Source organism: Lissotriton helveticus, chromosome 7 (assembly GCF_964261635.1).
Source record: "Lissotriton helveticus chromosome 7, aLisHel1.1, whole genome shotgun sequence".
In the NCBI taxonomy this organism is placed as follows: Eukaryota; Metazoa; Chordata; class Amphibia; order Caudata; family Salamandridae; genus Lissotriton; species Lissotriton helveticus.
Genome location: NC_136068.1, coordinates 367,830,566 through 367,855,761, shown reverse-complemented (window position 1 = coordinate 367,855,761; position 25,196 = coordinate 367,830,566).

Genomic DNA, 25,196 nt, shown 5'->3' with positions numbered 1-25,196 from the left:
TCCAGTATAAACATCCCCGCACCTTGTGGCAGGCACAATGCGCTCCTGCAACATGGTGCAGGGATGTTAATTAGGGCAGCCCAGGTGCCCCCCAGACCCTATAGTGGACGACCAGGGGACCCTGCAGGGGCCCCCCCCAAAGTTACTCTCCCCCTTCCTTTTCATGGCAGGTGGACCGCCATGAAAGGGCAAGTGGAAAGTGAAATTTTAACCCTGTCGGCGGAGCCAAGGCTGGCTTTGCTGCTATTTGAGGATTACATTTCTGATTTCCACATGATAGAGTGGAGTAGAATTTCTGTATGGGTTTCCCTCCAATTGTGAGTATCCTAATACGGTTGCCAGACGGAAACCTCTGATGTCGGGTAAAAAAAACCACAGAGGCGCTGTCATATGTCTTTCCGCCCAACTTCATAATGAGGCCCTTAGTGAGATTTATTAAGCCTCGCAAGGCCACCTTGTGTGGCACTGCATACTTGATAAATCTAGAGTAACACAATGCATCGCAAACTGTGTTACTCTGCCCCAGGGAGGCACTCCACAGGTGGAGCATAGGTATTCCCATGCACAACCCATGGATTTTGGTGTATTCCTAGATTTACCTTCACTAGTAGATCTGGGAATGCGTCTCCAGGGGGACGTATTGAGGCGAAATATCTTCATTTTTCCTCGTTTTCACATGCAAAGAGAGAAATGCCTCAGAGGATTGTTTTTGTGCAGGAAGTTATCCTTTACAATGCAGGCACCCTTGCACCATGGTGCACTATGGAGCTTGGGTGCCTGCATTGGTGTTACGCTGCACATTGTGTGCCAGCGCACTATCTTGCAGTGCAGCTCAGCAAGGTGTTTTGCTGCACCGAGCTGCGTGATAATTTGAGCTCATTGGGCAGGGGTCGCTTCCCTTGGGGGATAATTTTATTTTGTTATTCCACCTACCCCAGAGGGAAAATCGCCTGTTTTTAGGCCAGTCTGCCATTTAGGGGAAGAGGGCGGAAGCCAACTAGCCATCTGGAAATCGTGTTAAGAATGGGAGTGTCCCCTTGGGCACAGATCACTCCCTTGGGGGCCAAATTATTCAGGTTGTTGGTCTTTTTTGAGTGGGTTATACTTCAGGATGTGTGGGATCACTTGTGTGACCAGAGATTAAGGTTATATATATGGTGGGGGATCTGCTTCTGGGGTAAGGTTTTCTTCTATTTGGTGGTGTCACTGGTACTGGTACAAGATTTTATTGTGTAGTTAATTAAAATCATAACAATGTAAAACATTTAAAAGTCCTTGCGATGCCCTCTAACATGACTAACAGATAGTGCCTAAGAGTGGAACTCGCAGTCTACAATCAACTTTTGTAGCTTTTTAACAATTTAACTGTTTAAAACCAAAATAAAAAAATATATAAAAAAACAATATATCATGAAAGGGCTACCTAACACAAACGTGCTTGTACTATCAAAAAATAAAATCTGCTACAATTATGTTGGATAAGTACCAGTTGTTAAAACTCAATTACAAAAAAGTCAGAGTATAAAGTACCTAAAGTCTGTGGTATGGAAAGTAGAAGTTATCAAACAGCAGTCATCTCCAGAATTTGTGGTGTTTTTTTAAGGAGGTCCTGCACAGCTTTAAAGAATTTACCAATTCTTTCCAGTTCAACGGGGACAATGGTGCTAAACATCCAATTCATTGCATTGTTACATGTTATTATGCTATGGATTTAAAAAAGTGGCTTTAATAGTGTTCGCTGAAAGTGTAGCAGCGACTGACAGCATCAAAGTAGATGTGTAATTGTTTCAAATTTATAGCCGCATAGTCTGCACTTAACAATATTAGAGAGCAGTGGCCAGTTTGAGTTAAAGTATTTAATTTGTAATGCCAACTTTCTTACCACCATAATTTGGGTTAAACAGGCTATTCTAATTGTACAATAAAAGATGAGATTGTGCCTAGAGGCCAACATGGCCGTCGTTGTTATATGAGGCTGCCAGGGCCCGTAGCAGCAGTGTGGGCTCAATATTTTACATGTAATAATAGTCACATTTATAGAGCGCATGGTTACACTCTGCCAGTGTGTCCCCGCGCTACGGTGCAACTGCTCAGATAGCCACAGCCTAATCTAACCAGTCCTAACTAACCCAGGGGGAAGACATGTGTTTTCAATTTTTTCCAGAAGATGCTCTCCTGGGCCTCCACCCGGAGACTCAAGGGGAGTCTGTTCCATTGCTGAGCAGCCAGAAAGTGGAATGAGCGCCTACCCATCCTTGCTCTCTTAATCGCTGGAACGCACAACAAACCTGTCCCCTTGATATTAGTTGCCGTGTTGGAAGATAAGGAGTGAGTAGCTCAGATAAATAGGAAGGAGCCATGCCCTGAATAATACGGTGGCAAACGCACAGTGCTTTCAACAAGACCCTTTCTCTTATCGGCAGCCAATGGAGGAGATCAAGCGCTGCCTTCGAAGAGGCCCTCCTCGGGCGCATGAGAACCAGACGAGCTGCTGCGTTCTGCACACCCTGTAGTCTATGCATACATTTTGTTGTTGCACCTAGATATAAAATATTGTCATAATTCAGGCGCAATGTCACCAGGGCATGAACCATGGTCTTCCTGGCTGCAGTAGGCAACATATTGAGGGTTTTACGCAGGCTCCTCTGGACTCCAAAACATGCACCTGCCACCCGCCTGGTTAGGTATTCAAAGGAGAGTTTTGTGTTTAGCCATACCCCCAAGTTCTTCGCCTGAGCGCAGGGCATAAGGGTGGGCCCCAAACTCTGGGGCCACCAGACCGAAGACCACACCGACGGGGCTCTCCTTACCACAAGCACCTCGGTCTTATTGCCATTCAATTTCAGGCAGTTGCTGGCCATCCATGCTGCCAGCTCTTGCAAGCATGCCATGAAATTGGAGGATGCCGTATCCTGCGCCTGTGTCAGGGAGACCACCAATTGACTGTCATCGGCATAGGACACAATCCTAATCCCAAATCCATCAGCAATCTCCGCTAAAGGAGCCACATAAAGGTTGAACAGGGTCGGGCTCAGGGTCGATCCCTGTGGCACCCCTTGTCTCAATTTGATGACTTTTGAATATTAGGAGCCCTGCCTCTATCCCATCCAGCTCAGTGCGCTGCCAGACACCCTTCTATGCGGTTTCTTAGGTAGCGGGAGGACCACTAACTCCTACCAGCATCCAAGCACTGTTCTTGTCCTAAATGAGACCTCCACAAGGTGTCTGATGTATGGCTCCAAGACTTCCAAACTCCCTCTAAGCACTTTAGGGGAGGCCCGATCTCTAGGAGAACCCAACTTAACAGTTAGCAGCTCTGGAGGGGGAACGGTGAAGCTATCCAGCCCATCACCCTCCCAGACATGCTCTGCCTCCTCCCAGGTCTCGTGTCCTACTTGGGCGGAGTCAGGAAAGGTGGAGTACATTTTCTCCACCTTGTCAGAGAAGGAATCTGCCATGTGATTGCATAGCTCTTCTGAGCCCACAGCAAGAGCAGCCATTGTAGCTAGGGAGGAAATCTCCTTGTAAACCCTAAACAGTTCCCTTGTCAAATTTCCCGCTGACCCAATTCTCTCGAGGTAGTAGGCTGCCTTCGCCTTCCTAATGAGCCCATGATATCTCTTCAGCATATCTTTATATTCCCTCTTCCCCTGGTCCGAGAAGTTTTTCCTCCATTGCCTTTCCAGGCGTTTACAGTCGGCTTTCGCCGATCTCAGGGTGGCGGTATACCACGGAGACGATTTTTGTGCTCTTCCCGGTATTCTATGTACCCAGGGGGCGGTGCTACCCAGAGCCTCCGCAATACGTCTGTCCAAGTTTCCCGATGCACTCTCGGCATCTATACCCCCTGGTAAACTCCCCTGAGAAAGGGCACTATTCAACTTTTCCTGTGAAAAGCCAGCCCACTTCGGGCATACTATTCCCCTCTTAGCTTTCTCCAATACCTTAGGCCCAGGCAGCCTCATGACAAAAGGGACAAGGAAATGATCTTTCCATACAACAGCGAGAGGAGAATTAACAACTATATCCTCCCAATTTGCAAAAATGGGGTCTAGCAGATGGCCCTTCAGATGGATATGAGAGTCAGATGTTAACCTGAGTTGTAAAATGGCCAATTCCTGACATAGCTCACCCGCCGCCGCACTCCTAGCACCATCAGGTCTGCATGTCTGCAGTCTTCGAGAGGAATTGTATCTGTTTTTTCAGTATGCTTTTTACTGCAGTGTGAGTAGGTGATAAGGTATTTAGAACAGTCAGATTTATTTGAAGAGAGGCTGCTGCTGCCATTAAATAGGTGGACCAAGGGCTGTTTTTAATTTTAAATACATTTTGCTAAATAAATTTCAGGTGCAGTGTGTAGCCATGATTCATCTATAATAGTATTTTAGAAAGGACCCCATGCTAGACAATACAATACGCATTCAATACCCTCCAGTCCAAATTCAAGTCTCACCAGAGATTCCCTGGACTACTAAGGCAGCCTAAACACTCTTTCATAGGCTTTTAGATGTAGTTTGTCCATGGTTTTAATAAGTTGGCCCAGAAAGGCCTCGCAGCCGCAGGTGATTGCAGATGGTAATATGGCCCTGAGCAATTTTCGAATTGGGGCTGAGGTGGGGCTTTCAAGGGTTGTGTGCAATTGGCAGAGTCTGGTGGGAATGAATGCAGCCGAATCCTTTAAGTGGCGCAGGTGTGTGTTAGGTGCACAATTTTCCGAAAACCATGTGCTCAGATAGTTATAAGATTTTGCTCCTGTGATTTCAGAGGGCCCAGAGACCAAGTGCAAGTTGTTTGCTTTTGCGTCCTTCCGAATAATATCATCTTTGTATTGGAAGCGTTCACTATCATCTTATTTGCTATGTTGTGTATGTTTAGAGCGTTTAGGGCCCTCTGGATTCCTATTTATGCGTTGTCGAGCAGAACAATGTCGTCCGCATACCCCAATATCATGATCTTAGTTTTGCCTATTTTGGGGGGAATTAGGTTGGCGTTGTTGAGTGCCCGAGACATGTCCAATGTATATAGATTAAACAGCATTGGAGCCAAAATGCACCCTTGATTTAGCCCTAGGTTAGTGTTGATCTTCCCGGTTAACACAGTGTCTGAGAGCTTAACCCTTCCAAGTTGATGAGTATAAAGATATAATCGCATTAAGCAGGTCACTTGGTATGCCCCACCCCTGGAGTTTGCTCCATAAAATACCCCTGTCCACCAGGTCGAATGCTAACGAATAGTCCACAAAGCATGCATATAGAGCTGAAGATTTTTGGCTATTCGCCTGGTGGACGAGGTATGATAGAGTAATTATATTATCCAGTGTGGAACAGTTGGGTCTAAAGCCTGTTTGACAAAATGGCATTATTGCGTTTGTTGTTGCCCACGTCTCAAGGTCTTTTAAAATTGTAGAGGCAGAGACCTTGGTCTCTATGTCCAATAAGGCGATCATGAGATAGTTAATGGGGTTCTGCCTGTCGCCCTTTTTAAAAAATTGGGTGCAGTATTGATCCTCTCCAGCTGTCAGGAACCTGATGGAACTTAAATTGCAGGCCATAGTGCTGGATCTTCTTTGAACAGTCCATTTGGGCCAGGTGCTCCTCAAGCTCATGTGTTGTGTAATAATTGTTGAGTATAAATGGTCATATACTTGGGGTCACAGCAATTTGACTGGCCAACAGGGTCTAAGATTTCGAGTGAAAAGACTCTAGGTTGCTCAACTACATATAGCATTTTTACATGCGTGGTCCACATGGCATTATTAATGGAGTTACTCCTTATGACATCCTAGCGCATTTTGTTTTTGACACACCTCCATAAATTGGCTGTTTGTGCTTGCTCATAATCAAGTAGACATAGTACCAATCCTTGTCTCTCTGCTGATTTTTGTCCTGCCACACCAATTGCTTATGTTGTTTTCTTGCGCCTTGAAGTTCCAGTTGTAATGCAGCTTTGTCTTGTTGGTTCTGAGTTTAGTTGCATGGCTTCGTCAGCTTGTGCATATGCCGTGAGCAAGATGTTATAGATTGATTTTCGTTAAAGGATTTTGACTGAAATCACCCGCGACCTGGGCAAGAATCCAGTGATTCATAAATTCCCCTGGTTATGAGTACTCAGTGAGTTAATAGGTATTCACCACTTGGTCCTGAAGGGACTGTCCGGTAGAATCTTTCCATGAATTTAATTTCTGGAGATTGAACGGGCCCCATTTTCTTCTCTGGATTAAGTGTGCTGATTCATCATTGTGAGAGATACCCACTACCTTGCACCCTTCGCAATTGGATAGGTGAAGGTTAAAAATTGTATGGAAGGGAAGGTGATCACTCTCATTTGAGGAGTGTACTTTGAAGCTCTCGAGGCGGTTCATACATTTTTCAGAGGCAAAAACATAGTCAATAGTGCTTATCCCCCTGAAGGTTTTAAAACGCTGTGTTGATGGCTCAAGGTTATTAGCAATGGTCTGTGTGTACTGAAGTTCATGTTGTATAACATTTTTATTTAGTTGTATGCTTAAGGGATTTAGAGGTAAACAGTTGACGCTGGGAGACCCAAGGTATCGCAGGATGAAGTCACCACAGATTATTATTTCATGATTTACAAGATCGCAAAGAATATGATCCAGATTGTCACTCAGATGGCTCAGTCAAAGCTATTAAAGTAAACATTAATCAGGAGGATCTTAATTCAGGAGGCAGATGTCTTTAGTCTCTTCAGTACGAGCTCTTGAAGCATCTCATCTTGTGTTGGAATTGGAGTTATTGTTAATTTCAAATTCAAGTTAAGGTACATTAACAAGCCTCCCTATGGCCTCCCAAAGAAGTTTTTTTCTTTGCTACTTGATAAACCCCTCGAAAGCTAGCAATTGTTATTGATGCTAATGACCAGGTTTCTTGTAAGCAGAGTACATCAGATGCCATTAGTAGTGATCTTACAGTGTTTAAGCATAATAGTCTTCATAGCTCAGCTACGTTCCATGACAGAAGAGTTAGGAGTTGTTTAGACTTTGATGGGCACTTCTCACTGCTAGAAATAAGCTGTTGTTTCTCTGGAGAAACAGGGCCAGACTGACTACCAGGCCTTTTGGAATTCTGCCGAGCTGGGGGCTTATTTCACTGCGGTGGGGGCTGATTTCGTTCATGGAGACCTGCGTGTACTTTGAAATAATTAAGGCAAAATGAATTTCGTACATGCAGGTCCCCATCAACGAAATCAGCCCCCAGCTCAGCAGCATTCCAAAATGCCCAGTAGCCAGTCCAGTCCTGTGGACAAGGTATGTGGCAACAAATCCCCGTCCAGTTGGTGTTTGTGTTCTCCCCCAATTTGTCCTGATGCAATTTCCATGATGGGGCCCTTTGTGGATGAATAGGTTCAAGCTATATGTATGTTTTCTGACAGCGGATGACATAGCAAGTGGCCACTCCCCCTTGGTATACTTAGGGGTGAGCTTTTGGGGTGGAAAGATTGAGTAGCCTTTTTAATGGCAATGCAAATTTGGGGGGAGAGATTTTAGAGATTCCTATGCCCCAGTCCTCAAGAATAAGCTTGCAGTCTAGTATGGCTTCTGCCCATGGGTATGTTTTTAATGCTAAGACTATGGCTTCGCTCTCATTACTGCACTCTGGGGTGGATTTAAACTCTAGACTCAAAATGTCCTCAGACATTATTTTTGACTGGGTGGGAATGGCCCAAAACAGCCGTAATAAATTAGAGCCATTCAGTATTTCGTGACTCCCTTCCAAGGGATAGTATAGGATGAGGGCCAGTTTAGTGGGTCGGTCCTTACCTAATCATTTTTTTGTTTGACATTCGTTATGGGTGTGAACGAGGGGGAGATAACGGTTGGTAGTTGGTCTAATCCTGTTGAGCACGGACAATTCTCTGTGTATCAGCACTATCTTTTAAGAGTGAGATCACTTCCTGCGGAACTTGTATTGACGCCTGACCTAATGGTTTCTGCACGGTCTGTGTTTGGGTGATGGAGACTCAAGGTCAAGATGGAGGGCTTCTATCAGTGATGAAACTTAAGTTTTGCTTGAGTTGAGAGAAAGTTAATGTCACAGTGCCATGGGATGGGGGTAGTGTTGATTGCCCTGATTCAAGGTCTTTTATCATCTGTCCTCTATTTCTGGGCAATGTTTCCTTCTGCTCTTGCATGATTGATAATTGCATCATCTGTGAATATGTTCCTTGCATAGTGGGTTGTATTGCTGGAGTTTGTGCCATGATAAGGTCTGTGCCTGGCTTAAGCAGGGTGGGTGGTAAAGCCAGGATTGTGTGGAGGGGGGAGCAGACGATTGAAGGGATTTTAATATGTTCCTCGTTTTTCAATTGCCTTTGAACAGTGGGTACACACTAGGCAAGTAGTTTGCTAATCTTATTTGCTTGGGTGGAAGCTGATTTGAGAAACATTATTTCTCTGCTTTGCTTCTGGCCACCTCTAGTCTTTTTTTTCCTCTTTTTGATAAGGCAACGGACTATTGGTTTTCTACAGGTATTGTTTTGCCATTGAGATTGGCAAGCAAAATGTTGGTCTTCACTTCATGGACCAGTTCCTGCGCTTATAGGGCATAGGGAGACTACCTGGTCACGGTTTACTGCTAGGCTATGTGGAGAAGGTTTGTGAGAACTTTCATTTGTGACGTCATACCCAACTGGGAGGTTTCCTGTGAAGTTTCCTTGTCCGCTGCATTCAGTATGCAGGTCATGTTTTGCTCGGTTTGGCCAGATTCTGTATCTGTTGGTTTTTGGCCGGGCCTGCTAAGGCTGCATCTTAAGACCAATTTTATGTTCATTATCATTAACTTCAGCGCATCTGGTAAGGTGCACAGCTTCTCCACAATCTGATGGCAAGAACATGATAAGAAAGGGATTTCTTTGCCTCTACCGTTTTGTAACCTCTCTCCCCGGAAACTGACTTTTTTTGCTCTATTTTTAAGATTGAACTTTTCAAGGCTTGAATAGAAGTCAAGTTGCAATTAGAGTTTTTCAGACTGCCATGTCAGAGCATTAACAGTAGTAACTAAAGTGGCATTTACGGAAGCCAATAGAGTGTCTTGTTCAATGGTATTTTTGGTCTTTTGATGGCAGATGAAATAATGTTTTCCATTAAACTCATGCTCCTCTTGAAGCTATGGTCTGCAAATAGTTGGAACTTATGCTGCTCAAAGGCTCCCTCAGACTCAATAGTATTAATTGTGTTTTTATCCTTACTGTAAGGCAGAGCCCTGAACAGGCCCTATCCAGCGTCTGTTACCCATTTGCCCCTTTGAAAAATTTCAGGATTGGCTGGTTCAGTTAACCTGAGGCTACTGCCACCTGTGCTGTTATGTCCTATTCAGCCTTTTCTTCCCCGTGGCTGTGGATCTGAGCAGCCATAGTTAAATTGTGTGTTTTAAGCGGGGGTTGAGTCTTCAGTAAGCAATCCATGGAAGTTGAAAGGCAAGTTGTAATATATGTAAAAATTTTGCCTCTTTGATCTTTTCTCATTGTGTTAGTTGATAAGTCAATTTCTGTCAGCATACTATCCGGAGGACTTCCAGGTGATATGTCTATGGCGGTACTATTTATTAGTTGTTGGTATGCCTGGTATGTCTACTATTTGTTCTGGGGGAAGGGGTTATGAGCGATATTATATCTACAGCGGGGGCAGAGGTAGCTGCTAGGACTTAGTTGGGTTCCCTTCTCCTGATTGAGTCTGGAGAGTCTGGGTGGGCTTGCTGTCAAAGTTTCTTATGAAAATAATCAGCTATTGATGCTTTTTTCACCGTTCTGGATTGCCAAAATTACTGATGATGCTGGCCTTTTTCCTGTCCTGGCTGTCCCTTGCTATGGGTGTGAGCGTAGATGTTGATATTAATGGAGTATAAGCAATTGTGGGGGGCTACATCTTTGATGGGCTTGCTAGTTTCCAAAGTCCCTGAAGTTGGTAAGCTTGTTGGTAAGCTTGTCTTGTCAAGTTTGGGACTGGGTATTATACTAAAAGAGAGAGGTGTGCGTAATCCATCGTAAGTTGTCATCAATGCTTCTGTTACTTCAGGTAGTTTTCGGTCTGAGCTGTGTATCTTGGGTTTCTGATCCTTCCTTTTTGCAGTGGTGATAGCAATACGTTGATGGAATATTCTGTGTGGTATTTTGAATCCTTGGTGGAAAGGATATGCCCTTCTAGTTACTTCCAGATTGGAGGGCATAGCAGCCCTATGGTGGTGTTAAGTCCTCAGAATGGACTGAGCCTCAGTCTGGGCCTCAGGTGAAGACTTTTGGGCAGCCGTGGGAAATTTAGCTGTAGTCAAACTATATTATGTTGGCTATGACTAGCAGGTATAGTTGTGCTGTGCTGAGCCCAGGCAGTGGTAGTTAATCAGGGCAGGTGCCACTGATCACGCTTCAGAGCTCAGTGCCACTGTGTCATGCCACTGCTTGCCAAGCTGCTGACCAGCCGCTTATTAGAAACTGATGATTTGCGTGGAGTCAGTGTCCAACCTCCTGAAGTGTATTCTTGCCGGTCCCATGCTCTTTACCCGGCTCTGCTCCTCCTCCGTTCCTTTCTTAGCACAGCCTCCTACACCTCAGCCAGGCCCAGTATCTCCTTTCACACAGAAATTGTGCTAACAGGGGAATACCTGTGTCTTTAAATTAATATTTTAGCATTTTTATTTGTGTTTTAATTTTCATTTCTTTTTATTGTAGAGCCAATCGTTATCTGTCTTGGTGCTCAATCCTGTTTGTGGGTAAGCTTTGGCACATCCATAGTTTTTGCAGCTGTGGTTGGTAAGCAACTCATTTTGTCATGTTTTCATCTAATGTGTTTTCTTGGCCCCTTTGTATAATTTGTTTTGACTGCTTTACTAATATTTGAATCTTTAGCTTTTTGTGTGATTGTCTTTCACAGTAACATATTGATGTGTGAATGTTCTGTACTGCCTTGTGATATGTGTAATGTGCTTTTGTTTCTTTTCCATTGGGACTTCTGCTGTATTTGATGCAAATGTGCAGAATAGGTGCAGTTGATCCTTGCTGCCTCAGGCTAGCAAGTGGTATTGTTTTTGAGTATATCTTTGTGTACTTTGGAATGATTGCCGTTTTATTCCAAATTACTATATGCCAGTAGTTTTAATTTCTGTTTGACAGAGTCACAGTTTGTTTATTACTTATTTTACACAGTGTTGGGTATTTTTGACTTTTTTGTTGTGTTCTATTTGTAAGGATAATGGCTAATCACAGGTTAACCGCTCAGCAGGTTGTAGGTTTGTTGTTTGAATCCTCCTCTGACCATGGTACTGTGATTGACTCTGCACATGAGCCAGAGGACAAAGTCCAAGATTCTGGCAGTGAATTGTCTGTCCAAGAGGACTCACCTGATAATGAAGACTTTATCAGTACAGAGGAAGGGCCTCTTTTAGAGGAGAACACTGATATGTCGATAGTGTGGCAAGAGAAATCAGCATGGCAGCCTGGGGCTTTGAGGCTTCCCATTGGAACTGCTGAACTCTGAGTTGCCCTAAACATGGTGCACCCTATGTTGCCTGCCTTTAGTAGTGGTGTAGGGTTTAGAGCCAATGCTGAAAATGTCTTGTATATAAAAATCTTCAGAGGGGACAGTGCAGTGCCTTGCATAGTGATGAACGTCAAGCTGTGAAATGTTCAGACAGGAGAGATATCCACATGCTGACAACCATTAATGATGAAATACGTCAGCTGTTTGGGGTCAGGTTGCTGAAGTGTGAAAACATGTGTGTATTTAGACTACAACAAGGACATAGATCAGAGATTGGAGCCTTACAGTTCTGTTCGTAAGTCATGCATTTGGTATAGGAAGTTGGCTGTCCATTTGTTTCATTTGGCAATCTTCAATGCTTTTGCTGTACTAAAGGATTGTTGTTCAGATTCGAAGATGACTTGTGTTCAGTTTTAGCAGACTGTAATAGGTAGCCTTTTTTTAGTTGTGCAAGCAAGTGTTCTTAGAGTTGGAGTGGTGGAAGATGTGACTAGATTGAAAGATCACCACTTTCCTGATTACATTCCTGCCACAGCCCAAATAAACTTTCCCTATAGGAGATGTAGAGTCTGTGCCCGTGGAGGTGTGCTAAAAGATACTTGTATGTCCTGCGCCTATTGTCCTTCTTATCCTGGCATATGTGTGCCCGCATGTTTCAAATTGCAACTCAAGTATTGGGAGCAACCGTGATAGTAAAAGTGAAATGACTGGTCTGTGTCATTTTATATTTTTTGTTCCTTCTCACAGTTGTTTGACGTGTTTAGTTATACCTGTAGTGTTTGTAGTTGTAGTTAGTTTTTCATCTTGTTGGTCTGTGTTTTCTTGTTTGTTAAAAAAAATGTGACGTGGTTTGTGTGGACTGGTGCCTGTCTGGGGGTCTGTGTTAACTAGCGTTTGGCTGGTGCTATGCGTGGACTGGAACTCGATTGGCAGTGTGCCTTGGATTGGCTTTTGGCTGGCGGTGTGTGTAGACTGGCCTTTGGCTGCCAGTGTATGTGTATTGTGACCAGCAGCAAGTCACTACACACTCACATCCACTGAAACGCTAGTCCACACATTCCACCAGCTTACAGCTGTAGTCATTGACTTGCTTGAAGTGTGTTTGTAAGCTGTCTGATGTTTGGGTGTTTGGTGAAGGGACTGGTGTGTTAGTCCTGTTGGTATATGAGAGTGATTGAATGGTGTTGCTCGTAAATGTAAGTGTTGTATTATTTTGGGCCCACAGCTGGCAGTGTGAATAGTTTTCTGTGTCTGAAGCGCTGAAAGGCATTTAAATGAACTGTAAAGTGGGTGGTGCATTGACGTGGCTTTACAGCTCACAAGCTGCAATCAGTGGTTCTCTATTCTGGTGTCAAAATTATTAACAAAGATTTTTGCGGGTTTTATTTTGGATTTAGATTTTTTTATAAAGCATTTACTTACCCTCATGCCAAATCCAACTAGTATGCCTGTGATTGACTGGTGGATGGGAGTTTAGCTGCTTTCATTGCATACTCTCTCTGTAGTGAACACTTTTCCCTCACATCTTTTTGGAAACTGACCGCTGAATATTATGTGGTATGTTTTATATGGATCACACCAGGGTCAGCAGTAGTCCCCATGCAAGGACTACCGTTTGACCCCTATGTGATTCATTCCTGTCATGGGCTCTGGGCCCAGGTGCACAAGTGGCTAGTTTTTTTTATTCGAACAAGTGAGGAAACACTGGGTGCTAGGTATTGTATGGATCCCTGTACACTTCTGGCATTTACGTCACAGAAATGCAAAGAAAATTAGTGTTTTTATTCAATGTTTCACCTTTGCAGGTTATTCTGGGTACAAAAACTTTGGGTAATCCACACAAATGACACCCACCTGACTCCTCTGGATTTCTACTTTACCGAAATGTCTAGGTTTGATAGGTGTCCCTATATGGTTGCCGACCTCAGGACTAATTAGTACACCTGCAAAAGTTATAATTAACACCACACTATGCTTTGGACCGTTCCCTGTCATGGGCACTTGCCCACCCACACAAGTGAGGAACCATTTTTAGCAGGAGACCTGGAGAAATGCTGGGTGGTAGGAAATGTGTGCTGGCCCAGTGATCCTACAATTTCCACGCAGAAATGTGAGGAAAATCTTACTTTTTAGCTAAATTTGAGGTTTGCAGAGGATTCTGGGTATGAAAATGTTGGGGAAGCCATGCAAGCCACACCTTCCTGGATTCCCCTGGTTGTCTAATTTTCAGAAAGGCCTATGTTTGGTAGGTATCTCTAGATGGCTGCCTTGCCTGGGACCAAAAACACAGATGACTCCCTTGCAAAAACAGGTTGTTGTGTAATAGATAATTTTGATGTCCCCATAAAATGTTTTGAGACATTTCATGTTGCAGGCACTTTGATTTCACACAGAAGTGCAGCACCATTTTTCTCATGAAACTTTGAGGAATTCAGGGTGCTGTGGAAAATAGACTTTTTATCTTGACACTCGTTCAGCCATTTTGTACTCTGTATAAAAGTATATCTGTTACTTTGCCATTCACTCCGCCATTTTGTGCTACACCCTTCATGACTGACCTCTCTGGAACACTCTGGAGCTCCACTTTTGACCAGCCACATTCCTGCATGGACACTCACACCTTGTTCTTGTTTTGGCCTGCCACAAACTGACCAGCCCATGCTCAACCAGTCGGGCAGGGAGTTTCCCAGATGTTTATCGTCCTCACCCTGCACACTACTAAGCCTAGCGGATCTCGCGTACGCGAATTTGCGGATTTACGGATTCGCAATCCGCGAAGATACGCGAACTCTCGCGGATTTGCGGATTTTCCCGTTTTTTGTGTTGGCGAGCGTTCGCGCCGATTTTGGGACAATTTCGCAATTGCGAACTTACTTTTCGGCTCGCAACGGCCGCGACTATGTTGTTTCTACGTCTGGTTTATCATCACAGGTTCACAGCACCCTCTGTTTCACCACTGCCACCCTCTGGGACACCCATGCCACCCTCTGGTACATCCTCACTGCCACCCATTAGGTTTGTTTATCACTGTAGTTTATGGGGGGTGAAAAAAGCAAGCACACCTCCCCTACTTCAACTGCCATGAATTAATTTGGGGTTGATTAATGTGTCAGTTATTTTGAAAGTTCCAGTCTGGCTGGCACCTGCTTCCTTCCTTATCTGTAATTTGCTTTCTGTTGCAGTGAATTTTTTTTTCACAGGACCTTTATGGTCTACTTGTAGCTATTCTATGAGCCTGCTGTTTGGGTCATAGCAGGGTCATAGAATAGTTGCAAACTCTGGAGGGGCCCCTCAGGAAGCACTACAGTGAATGTTACTAATGTTAAGTTTGAACTTTTGCACCTGCTCATTGCTTTCAGTTTAGCAAAAATCTTTTTTTCTGCAATTTCGCGCGTTTTTTGGGGCGCGAATCCGTGCGAGATCGATTTCGGAAGCCGCTAATGCTTGCGAATACACTAATTTTTTTTTTGAGACGTGTATGTTCGCGTGATTTTGTGCGTGTTCGCGAGGCGCTTGTAGCTATACGTTTGCCAAGTTACCCTAGCGGTCGTACACGGGCGCGGCCATCTTGTTTGCGTGATGTAATTCCGTTTCCGGCCGCTATGTGTAATCTCGCAAAGTGTGCTGCTCGCTAGTACAATTTCGTGCGTGCTCGCGAGGAAAATCTCGCGCGAACTTACCCACGCGGTCGTGAACGGGCGCGGCCATCTTGTTTCTCATTCATTGCTATGGTTCTGGGCATGCTTTCTGTATCCTCTCTGAATCTCTGCCATCCTTTGCTTGTTTGAAGTTTATTTAATCTATTTTACTTATTATCTATCCCTCTATTTTTCTAGCTGTATATTTTTGTGTTTTCTGCTACTTTTAGTTACTTTTAAACTACTTTTTTAAACTCTTTTCTTTTCTTCTTCACTATTCTATTTCTTCTTTATCATTTAACTTTATTTCTGCCCAGACCATGGTAAAGGGAGCCGGGAAGCACCCTGAGAAGGGGAATGGTCCCGCACCCCGTTCCCGGCTCCCGTGCGGGCGTTTGAGGGGGGAGCAAGTGGTGCCACGGGAGATCTTTAGCGCGGAGGAGGTGGCCGCACTCATCTTCCACGTCCAGCGCCGCCTCCCCAAGACGATCCTGGGAGGCGGCAAGATCGCAACCGGCTATGGCATCCGGGAGCGCCGGAAGAGGTGGGAGAAGGTGTGCCGGGCCATGTATAAGCTCTCTGGGGTCCGGCGCACATATAACCAGGCCACCCACCGCTGGACAGATGTCATGGACCGGGAACGGGACTTGCTGGACGCGCTCGGAGTAGAGGTCCCCGGGCTTGGTGAGTAGTAGTAGCTATTCATCACTACTCTGTTTTATCCGGCTCTGTTATTTGCAAATCTTTGTTCTTTACCAAGAGCAATAATGCTGCCGATTACATTGTAGGTAAATTATATTTCAAAATCTTCTATGCATTTCAGGTGCACTGCTCTCCTTCTCAGTAGCCTTGCTTGCTACTATGCTTATTTGTTTTGTAAATTGTGTTCATTTCATTGGCCTGAGAAAATATGTATGAGTGTAGTGTAAAGATAAGAACTGCGTAATGCTAGACACTAAGGGTCATATTTTCAATTACCGGCGCATCCCTGCAAAGTAGCAGGGATGTGGCAGTAATTGTGTGCCATGCCACCACCACCCATTGGCCCAAAACGTCACAGAAGCCTTACGCATCTGTGCCGTAAAGGTGGCGCATTGCTGGAGTTGCGTGCCAACGATGGCGCAGCTCCAGCAATGCTCTGGGGTACCCTATCTCCCCAATGCTGCATCAAGCCGTACGTCGGCTTCAAGCGCGCAGGGTTTGAGTCATGCATCATTGTCTTAAAAGTGACTGATTGACATCTTGTAGATTTCCCTCAGCCACTTTCAGGATTCGTTCCTGCGCAGGTACGCCCTCCCTTGCGCCGGAACGCCCCCTGATGGCGCAGGGCTTTACAACGTGATGCATCGCCCATAATTTTTTTTTTGTAATATATACGCCGCACCAACACCATGGCGAGTCTTTTGTTCTGCCGCTGCGTCACAAAAGTCACGCAACAATGGAGGAGAATGAGCCGCAAGGGACTTCTAAATCAGCCCTAACAGACTGAAGTCCAGTCCTTCCTTTAGACACATGGCTATAAGAAGAAATAGTGGTGGTGGTGGGTGGATTGATAGTTTGAGTATTCACTGATCTGCAAGCAGGATGGACTTTGTCTGTCACTTCGCGTGCTGCGGACTGCTGCCTGCCAGGCCTAGGCAAACCTCTTTAGTAGTCTGTTTATTGAGTTACATAGGAACTTTGTAAGTCAACGGTCCGCAAATCAGGAATACGAATAACGTAGTATACCACATGAGATAGATCCCGTGGAATAGTTGTCTATCTATTTGCTATTTCTCCAAAATATTTTGTTATTGTTCTTTTGAAATGGTTGATTTGGTTGACAAATCTCATCCATGTTTTCTGGTCTTTCTTTCTTTCATGTTGTACATCAGCTCCCCCCAAGGGCAAGAGGACACAGGAGGAGGAGGGTGCTGTTCAGGAGGATGCAGGCCAGGATCGGGCAGGCGAGGGCTCCTTTGCTGGCCCCAGTAAGTTTTAATTGTAATAAAGAGTACCTATTTTTTCCTAGCGTTCCTCATTCGATTTTTTCTAAATCGTCTTTGATCTTCTTGTAGACTGGATATAAATTCTTATCCTGCCTCGAATATGACTCCCTGTGGTATTACTAGATTATTCTTATTAGTCTGTCTGTGTAGCTAACTAAGATTGGACATTTGGCAATTCCATTGGACTCCCATTCTATTCAGCAATAGCTCTATGCACTGTCTCCTTACTGACTAGATAGTGTGGCAGAGTCATTTAGCTCCCGAAGTCACCGATGATTGATCCCCAATGATCTCTAGAGTATCGTACGCAGGACAAGAGTACGGAGTCACAGTCAAGAAGTGTCAGAGGCACTCATGCTTGCAAAAATTCCAAAACCTTTAGCTCATCCACTCTAGTCTGGAGGACCAAAAACCACAGAGTCTATTTAAGTTTAAAAGCTTTATTAAAAGTAAACACATTTATTAAAATCTACTTTGTCATAAAACTATTGAACTGAAAACGGAAAAGTGCTTAGTGCTGACGATTAATTGGACACATTTCTTGTGTTCGAGCCGAGCTCTCACCTGGTTTGAACTTGATCCTGGTCGTGTTCTTAGGAGTCAAGCTTCTGTCTGTTAGGAGAAAAAGTGGTGCGTGTTAAAAATAAAAAGCAAGCATTCATCAGTTGTGCATAAAAGTGCAGCAAGACAACAGCCTTCCCTGGAAAAGGGGACATTTTTACTTTAGAGTAGACAGTCACAAATTATTACATTGTATTCTGTTTTTTTAACATTTCTTTATTACTCCTAGACCAAATATTATATAGTAGTGAGTGGTGTATTCTAACATTCTTAAATGTACTTTGTAGGTGGAACATCTGGTGACGGGGCCAGCGCGGAGGTGGCGGTGTTGGGCGAGGACTCGGAGGACTCTGGGGAGGAGGCGGTGCAAGAGCCAGCGGACGGTCCTGTGGGGGTTCGCACGGTGGTGGCGGGAACAGGTAAGCTATATATTCCTTACTTATTGAGATTGAAGACTGCATAGTGTGCTTTCTGCACGGGTGTATTACAAATCAACCAGGTAGTAGCCTCCTCGAAATGTACTTCGACTTAGCTGTGAAGTTTTTGGTGAGAAGAATCCCAATAAGTTCTTAGATGAACGTGATGGATGGGATGAACGAAAAGCGAAAGAAGGGTGTAAGTAAGTGGGACGCGAAATTGTATGATGGCTGGCAAAGAAGAACGATATGTGTTTGCTTGGCCCCCGAGGTGGCTGGCAAGGAAAGAATATGGTATGGTGCATGGCTGGGTCAATGATGAAGCAAGGATGGGTGGAAGGACAGCAGCCTGGGTGGGTGAAACAGAAACTGTATGTGTGCGTATACTTTGAATGAATGGATGCCTGGAGCATGGTATTCTCTGACTCTTAGATAGCACATGTGTATCTAGAGAGAGTAGATGGTCGCTGGATGAACTAAGTGTTACCTTGAAGAGCATGTACCACCGCACCCGCACGTCCGTTCCAGTGTAGGGAAGGCAAGGAAAAGAAATTGTAAATGTGTCCAATACTACCATGAATAGTAGCAGTACTTTGTATTGCAACTGCAAGCACAGCATATATCTGGTTATTACGGTGGACACTCCGTACCTCTCTTAATAACTTTAGTTTAGTTGTAGTACGTCATTCATGTGTGGGTGTATCACTGTTCACTCAATATTAAGCAAAGCACCTAAAGTCATCCCATATGTCATCAAATACGTCCCATGTGAAGTGATAGATAATCAAATTATTTAGCTTCTTCATTTTCCTTTTCTAGTACTCATTTGCACTGTAGGGTGAAAGGTAAATTAATTAAGCAGTAGCCCTTGTAACAGAGTATTCTCAGTGCCACCCGTAATAGAAAAGTAATAGCTTCACCACCTACAGTAACGCAAGTCTGTCTCACTCATCATGGTGTGCAACTGTTTTTCTCGGGTGCAAGTTCACTGTGCTGCCATTCTGCCGGCTTGCATAAGATAACGTACCAATTTTCCTAAACAAGAGAGAAGAAGAAGAATAAGACTGGTGTACTGTCATAGTCGACTGTAATGGAAGTCCATAGTGGTCGTAGAATTTGTTCATTAAACTACCACTAATGTTAGAGCAAGGATGCAGAAGTGGGAGGTTACATAGATACTGTCCTCAATAGTTATGTACTGTGCTTTCAATTTGCTGCTTGTACTGTGACCCAACTTTCGGCTCAATCACTTTGTGTTATTAATGCTAAGGAGCATTGGTTACAGACTATGTCTTTCTTTCTTCATATAGTTGCTCCTTCCAAATCGACATCACGGAGGGAGCAGGCTCGAATGGCCCGGCAACGGAGGCTGGATGCCACTGTCGCCGAATATCGGCGGCTGGTGGCCCTGGAGGAGGAGGAGGACACGCAGTCGACCGGTGCAACAACAACATCCTCGACTGGGACAGCTGCATCCTCCTCCGTGACCCCACGGGACGCCAGCATGCGCAGTGCTCCAGCGGGACCGAGCCGGGCTAACAAAGCCAACCGCCACCGCCAAGCAACAGAAAGACCAGCTGCCCCCCACAGGAGCTGCAAGGCACGCCAACGCCGCCTAGGAGTCCGAATGTCCTACCTGGAGCAGGAGGTCCATAACTATAAGAACTTGGTGGAGGGCCTCCGCTTCGAGCTTGCCACCCTCCGCAAGGAGTATGATGCCCATGCCGCAAAATGCACCAGCACCCTCCAGTAGTGGAGTGTCCCTTGCCCTTTTTTTAGAGACTTTTGGGGGGTGGGATTTGGGAGTTGGGTTCTTTTTGGGACTTTTCAAAGACAATCGTTGGGGTTAGGGTGGGTCTTGAGGGAGATTATTTTGTTAGGGCTACATAAATATACATTTTTAAACTTTATCTGACCATACCTGTTTTTTACTGCTTTTCAGTCTGGTGGGTGGGGGACGGGGTGTAACAGTAAGTTTGTTTTCCTGAACAGTCGTAGGACTTTAGTAGTACTACCGTCAATCTCTCGTCTAGTCCTAAATAATACTCCATTATACTACCTCCCACCAAACGCTTATCTTACCTGTAATTTGTGTTAGAAATTAGGGCTAGGCCCAGGGCTGGCTCCACGTGAAATGGGGATTAACGTTGGCAATCCTGGGCGGGTGAAATTTCCTAATTGCGGTGGTACTAGTGGTGTGACACAGTGGCAGTTGCATGCCTATGGAAAAAAAGAAAACGAAACCTGGTTTGTCCTTACTGTAGCATTACAACGGTTACGGTACGATCGAGAATATAGCAGGTGACAGTACACTAGAACAGTGCCATAATGTAGCCTAACAAATGGTAAAGTATTTGCTTGCAAGTATAACTAGTACTTGCGTTGAATTTATTTGACATTGGCTCCTACTACTAGAAGATATAGTACTGAAGCTGAGTAAGTCTAGAAGATATCCTCGTATTCCTTCACCAGCCTGTTGCTATGACCTTATCCTCCCCAGCAAGTGTGTGGAATTATTGATGTCATTTTAGTCAGACATCAAGCAAAACAACACAGCCCGGGGGAAGAGGGTTAGGGTTTGGAAAATGGATGGGAATGGGGGTTTCTTTTTGGGTAGGTTTTGTTGAGAGAAGAAAAAAAAAGCACAGCCTGGACAAACAATAATTGAAGATAAAGAAATCTTTGGGTACAAACTAAAGCTAAGCACATGCAGTCACACTCATAGAAGAAAACAATGGATACTGTATCTGTATTCTGTATGTTGTTGGAGTTGTCCTGTTGAATTTGGTAAGTAAGTTGCATGCAGCAAACAATTCCTCTTATTAGCGGCACTCCTCCATTCCAGCTGACGCTTCGTCCATCAATGTTGGTGACCACTGACAGAAGACACCCTGTCCACTGCCTGCCTGGCGGATGTTGACTGAAACCCGGCCTGTAATTATTGAACGGAAAACAGGAAGTGCTATTAGAATACCACTGATAAATAAATAAAAGGTATGCACGCTGTGTGGGGCAAAAAGTCACACTTTGATTTCCCTAATAGACAGTAGAATATTTTTGAAATTGCGTGCTCTGTCTGAGTCACCTTTTTAAGGATAAATAAGTATGGCCAAAATATTATAGCGGATCTTTCCCCTCAAGGTAGGTGTACTGTAAACTGAGTTTTAGAACAAAATTTGACCTTCCCAGCAATGCTCCCACCAAGACCCTTACTAAAGCCAGTCACAAAAATGTAGAAGACCCCCAATCAGATCCCCAAAAACGATGCCTAGCAGAAAAATGGAGACAAAACGTACTTTGAAAGTAACAGTAGGCCCAAATACAGACCGTGGATTGTATTCAAACCACTTGCAAGCAAGCAAAAGTATCCATAGCCAGCATCGCTCCAACAGTGCTCTAAAACCCCAGAACTGCGTTGCAATAGAACACCCCGAAACACATGCAATCCTGCTGCTAGGGCTAACCCTAACGAACCCTAACTTACAAAAAGTGCCAAAACTGGTGTTTGCTTATGGATTTTGTCCAAAACACTTCTATCCGGTATTAGACCTTCCCAGGAATGCCCCAGCCAAGACCCGCCAACCCACCCGCAAAAAACCACGCGACAACACCCCCAAACAGCGAAAAAGCTAAATCTCATACTTACAATATCTCTCGGCCTTTGGTCCAAACGCGCTGTGCAGCTAGGTCTCCCATCATCAATCATCATAACTCCTGTTTTCCACCACGGATTTCCTGAAAAGCAAATGCAATCAAGATTAGACTGTCGCAGCAGTGCTTCGACAGAGACCCCGGCCGCAACCCACCCACGAACAGCAGGAAGCCCCCCAAAACGCTACATTGAGCAAGATGTCAGAAGAAATAGCAAAAAAAAGGCTTTTCCTTAAGGATTTTGTCCAAAACACTTCTATCCGGCATTAGACCTTCCCAGGAATGCCCCAGGAATGCCCCAGCCAAGACCCGCCAACCCACCCGCAAAAAACCACGCGACAACACCCCCAAACAGCGAAAAAGCTAAATCTCATACATACAATATCTCTCGGCCTTCGGTCCAAACGCGCTGTGCAGCTAGGTCTCTCATCATCAATCATCATAACTCCTGTTTTCCACCACGGATTTCCTGAAAAGCAAATGCAATCAAGATTAGACTGTCGCAGCAGTGCTTCGACAGAGACCCCGGCCGCAACCCACCCACGAACAGCAGGAAGCCCCCCAAAACGCTACATTGAGCAAGATGTCAGAAGAAATAGCAAAAAAAAGGTTTTTCCTTAAGGATTTTGTCCAAAACACTTCTATCCGGCATTAGACCTTCCCAGGAATGCCCCAGGAATGCCCCAGCCAAGACCCGCCAACCCACCCGCAAAAAACCACGCGACAACACCCCCAAACAGCGAAAAAGCTAAATCTCATACTTACAATTTCTCTCGGCCTTCGGTCCAAACGCGCTGTGCAGCTAGGTCATCATCAATCATCATAACTCCTGTTTTCCACCACGGATTTCCTGAAAAGCAAATGCAATCAAGATTAGACTGTCGCAGCAGTGCTCCCAGACCCCAAAACTCACCCACAAACACCCGGAACCCCGCCAAAGAGCACCTCAAAGGCAAGCAAGTCAGCAAAAACGGCAAGAAATTTCCACCTCATATTTGGTCCAAAACACTTTTATCCATTATTAGAGCTTCACAGCAATGGGCCCAAATCCGTCAACTCACCCGCAAAGAAGTAGAACACCCCCACAAGTGCTGAGTCTTTCTTCATTGGGCGTAATCCAGCACTCTGCTTTGAGGGAAATCGCAGTCTGGAGGAGGAGGATAGAGGAGCATGTTCTTCAGAACTTGTGAACCTGAGGAATGTAGACTGCGGCACCTTCAAATCAATAAGCAAACAAGTGAAGACAGTTCTGCTGATGGTCTTGTTTTTGGGATTAGGTGATTAAAGTTTGAATTAAATTAACTGTGCAAAACAAAGAAAGAGAGACACACAGGAATAAAAGTGAATAAGGACGAAAAAGAAAGTTCTTGATTGATTGTCTCATTTTCAGGGCTCGGTGTCAGGGAATAGGAAGAAGATTTCGTCATCATACTCTGCGAATTCAGGCAGGATGAGGTCAGTGCCACCGAACAGAGAACAAATCCCCTCATCTACGTTGCCGTCCTCCTCGTCTTCATGCGGCGTGCTTTCTCGTACTTTGTAATCTGGTGGTATGAGGTGCTGATTCATCTTGATCATTGTCAGCCGCTCCACATTTTGGGCCGAGAGGCGGCTCCGTTTGGGAGTTACAATGCCACCAGCAGCACTGAAAACACGTTCAGAAGACACACTTGCGAGTGGGCAAGACAAATAGTTTATAGCCAGGTTGGAGAGCTCTGGCCACAATTGTTTTTTCCCATGCCAATACTGCAATGGCTCATCATTAAGAAAGACCTCTGTTGAGTCATTCAGATAGTCCTGCACCATCGACTCAAGGTCCTCAACGGTTCCTCCACTTTGCTTACTTTTTGCTGTGCCTGTGACCTTTTTTCGAGTACCATACCCAAGCAAACTTAGCCAATCCTCTTCAGCAGCCACTGTTACTCTTGTGTGTGGTGCAGATGATCCGGTTGCCGGTGTCTTTAACGGCTGAGAGGTCACTTGTGCCCCAGCCACAGGTGCAGAAGTGGATTCTTGTGACTGGGGATGGCCTGCTGATGCTGATGCTGATGTACTGTCTTCTCCTTCAATAACCTGCCGTTCTTTTTCAAACCTCTTGGCTGACCAGGCTAACCAATGTTTGTACTTTTGAACATCTGCATCAGCAAAAGGAAAGAATGCTTCGCCTGCCAGCGCCTTTTTGTAGCGTGGATCCAGAATAGTAGCACAAATGTAATGCTGTTCTGACTTGATCTTTTGAAGACGTTCATCACCACGTAGGCGCTCTAATAATTTCTCAGACAAAATAAAATGGTCTTTTTTTTTTCCATCTTTTTCAAACTCAGAAGACACCGCCATCAGTTGGTGCTCCAGCATGCACAACAATGGGATAGCTTTTCCCAAATTACAGTCCTCCTGGCTGACTGCACGCGTGAAGAACTCAAAAGGATGAAGCATGTCTGTCAGGCTTTTAACTATGTCCCATTGCGCCGCACCCATCCGCATGTCCTCCTTCTGAGATGTACTCTCTGTGAAGAAATAGTGATCGAGTACCGTATACTGCTCATACAGACGCTCAAGCATGTAGAAGGTTGAGTTCCAACGTGTTGCCACCTCCTGGATGAGTGCTTTCACTGGTATTCGACTTTGAAGTAGCAGCCTCCTCAGATGCTTCCGGGCCTTAAAAGAATGGCTGAAATGGTTGCACATTTTGCGGCAGGTGGCCATTACCGCGAACGCTGCACTGTCTCTATCACTCAAGAATTTTTGAACTACCAGGTTGATACAGTGCGCCAAACACGGCACTCTAAAATAGCCACCCAGCGCCATGGCCTTAACTACATTGGCGCCATTATCCGTGGAAACATAACCAATCTGGCGTTTTTTTGGGGATAGCATTTTCAAGAAATTTTTGTCAAACTCGTCCAAAATGTTTTGGGATGTGTGACTTTTCTCCAAGCCAAACATGGCTAGTGTTGCATGTTTCCGAGCAGCTTTGAAAACTTTGTCCGGGTCAACACCTGCGTTTAGCTTTGCTTTAACACCTGAAAAAGAGACCCAGTGTGCAGTGATGCACATGTAATCAGCGCCTGCGCCACTGGTCCACATGTCTGTTGTCAGATGTATTGTGTGAACAGCACTCTTCTGCAAAGCTGCCCCAATCGCCTCCAGCACATCTTCATGTAGTGCTGGAACCGCAACTCTGGCAAAATAGAACCGGCTAGGAACCTTCCATTTAGGGCAGAGCGTTGCCACTAATTCTAGAAAACCTACCGCTTCTACAAAAGAAAAGGGGAGAAGGTCCACAGCTACCATTTTAGCCAGCTTAGTGTTATACAGACGCGTCAGTGGGTGGTTGCGTTCATATGGCACGTCTGAAGTAAGCATTGTTCTAATGTTGCCCTGGACCAAGCATTTACGGGCTGATAATGACTTCGTTGACCCAATTTTGCTCGCTGGTGAACTTTTGTGCGTT